This window comes from Colobus angolensis, unplaced genomic scaffold (assembly GCF_000951035.1).
Source record: "Colobus angolensis palliatus isolate OR3802 unplaced genomic scaffold, Cang.pa_1.0 Scaffold254, whole genome shotgun sequence".
Lineage (NCBI taxonomy): Eukaryota > Metazoa > Chordata > Mammalia > Primates > Cercopithecidae > Colobus > Colobus angolensis.
This window is the reverse complement of record NW_012115755.1, coordinates 1,021,892-1,024,204: the sequence shown is the minus strand read 5'-3', so window position 1 is coordinate 1,024,204 and position 2,313 is coordinate 1,021,892. Positions and strand designations below refer to the sequence as shown.

The 2,313-nt window shown below is 54.2% G+C and overlaps 2 protein-coding genes across 4 annotated transcripts in view; one reads left to right on the top strand and one right to left on the bottom strand.

The window, feature by feature from the left end:
• The window catches only part of ARL10 (ADP-ribosylation factor-like 10), a 22,326-nt gene that overhangs the window by 14,119 nt on the left and 5,894 nt on the right, over positions 1-2,313 (bottom strand). The gene's annotated exons all lie outside the window — the stretch shown is intronic.
• KIAA1191 (KIAA1191 ortholog) overlaps positions 959-2,313 on the top strand; it is a 17,681-nt gene continuing 16,326 nt past the window's right edge. For 2 of the 3 annotated variants that reach the window (XM_011946831.1, XM_011946829.1), the window contains exon 1: positions 961-1,167. The gene's annotated coding sequence lies outside the window, so the exon portion shown is untranslated. Of the gene's footprint in view, positions 1,168-2,313 lie in introns of all 3 variants that reach the window. The other variant, XM_011946830.1, reaches the window with a different exon arrangement.

Genomic DNA, 2,313 nt, shown 5'->3' with positions numbered 1-2,313 from the left:
AAAACTCCAGATTAACAAAGGAACACCTTTAACATACACACACACACACACACACACACACACACACACAATTATACTGCAATGTAATTGTGCTGTTCATAAGCTAATTATATAATTCATCAAAGACTTTAATTCTTAGTGCACTCAAGCACCCTGGTCTGGAAACAGCGCTTAAGTTTAAAGTTGCATGAGCAAGGCCTCTCCATTCTGCCAGTATGGCCAGAAGCCTCAAATGCTGAAATCGAAATGTGGCATTTCGACGCCACACCACCAATCATAGGCCTCCTGAGATGAGTTTTGATGGCAAGCTTGGGAGTGGGGTAGAAACGGGGATGGATTTTTGCAGCTTCTGCCTTAACTTCGTTGCTTCGTCTTCTTTGTGAACCCTTCTGGGATAAGAGAAGTCTTCCTTCAGGATGTGACTGACACCTCAGCTGGCGCCTCTAAGCCTCACTTTCCTTAATGTAAAAGGGAAATCATGTGAGGATCGCCTTCCCTAGGCGAGGCAGGTGAGGTCGGTTCCCCTTTTTGGTTCAGCTACTAGTGTGAACCCTGCCTAACCCCGCTGTTTCGGGAGACAGTCCGTGCTCACTGCACCGCTTATTAACCGAAGTGACTTATCTCTCCCAGTCTCAGCTTCACCTCCGTGAAGTGGGAAAAACAGGATGACAAGTACTCGCACTTGGCAGCCCTTTATGAGCCTTGAGGGCTTGGGCTTGTGGGTGTCATTTTACTATGCCACCAGCGGCTTCCCTTAGCTTGTCACGGACCCAGGCACAGCACACGCGCTGAGGAAGTGGTGGTGAAGTGTGGCGTCTCCTCTTGGGGCTGGCGGATTCCACACTCGGAGCTGCGGCTCCACAACCAGCTGGGCAGCGAAGGGTGGGGACTCGCGATCGTGGACTACAACTCCCAGTATGCCCTGTGCGCCTCTGGGCCAAGTCTCGCGCGAGATCCCGCGGTCTCCGGAGGCTTTATCAGCAGGGCTGCCTGCCCGCCGGGTAGGTAGTGCTGCCTAGCGGGTCCTGGGGACCTTCGAAATCGCTGCCGCTCTCACCATGGCTTGGGTCCAGACTATGCCACAGCCTCTCGGGAGACGTGGACCCTCAGAACCTTTTTAGTGCCGGACTCCGGGCCGCAGGCAGCCTCGCGGCAGCAGGATAACAGGTGAACAGATGGCGGGCCTGGGCCCTCCCTTGGGGCTGCGTTCTCTGCCGATCAGGAGGGGCGCTTCCGGCGAGGCCCGATCTGGGGGCCCCTCCAAGCCTCTCCCCTCTCCCCTCACCCCTTAACCTTTCATCCCGACTCCGAGCTCGGCTGGGTCGCCTCTTGTCTCCCTGGCTCCCCTTTCTGGGGTCTCCGTGATGGGGCTCCTCTCCGGGGATGCCCTGCAGCTCCCGTACGGGCTTCCCCTCCGCTTCGTGGGACCGGCCCAGCCAGAGCTTCCACGGCTTGTCCTCAGCCTCTTCTCCCCAGACCCTGGTTCGGCTAGGGTCCCAGCCCTAATCTTAGCATGGAGGGGTGGGTGAGGCAGCCGGCCTTTCATATCCTGGCGGCACCGTCTTGTATATTGTGAAGGAGAGGCAGAGGAACGGTGAGCTGGGGGGTGGGGGCACAGGGAAAGGGGAAGGGGATGTGTCTGGGGCGGGAATGCTCCCTGGACTGGGAGGATGGCTGAACTCGGCCTTTGCGACGCTCGTTCGTGACGAACTATCAATAACTGGTTTGCTCTCTCTGAGCCCTATCGGGATAGAGGGACGGTGCAGCAAGCTCAAAAACAGAGTAACTTTCTCAGGCCCTCGCTTTAACTCCCCTGTAAACGGCATGAAACTACCTACCTTGCACACGGACCACTTATCTATGACCGTGGACAAATTTACTTAACTCCTCTGATTTTTATTTTCCTTCTCTTTATTATTATTTTTAAAATTTTTTAATTTTTTAAATTTTTATTTTTGGTACTGAGTCTCACTCCGTCGCCCAGGCTGGAGTGCAGTGGCTGGATCTCGGCCCACTGCAACCTCCGCCTCCCGGGTTCAAGCTATTCTCCTGCCTCAGTCTCCCGAGTAGCTGGGATTACAGGCGCCCGCCACCATGCCCAGCTAATTTTTGTATTTTCAATAGAGACAGGGGTTCACCATGTTGGCCAGGCTAGTCTCGAACTCCTGACCTTAAGTGATCTGCCCGCCTCAGTCTCCCAAAATGCTAGGATTACAGGCGTGAGCCATTGCACCCGTCCAGTTTCCTTCTCTTTAAATTTGGGATATTCTTTCTGTAAGAGATAGCTTAAAAAAAAAAAAAAATGGGGCGGGG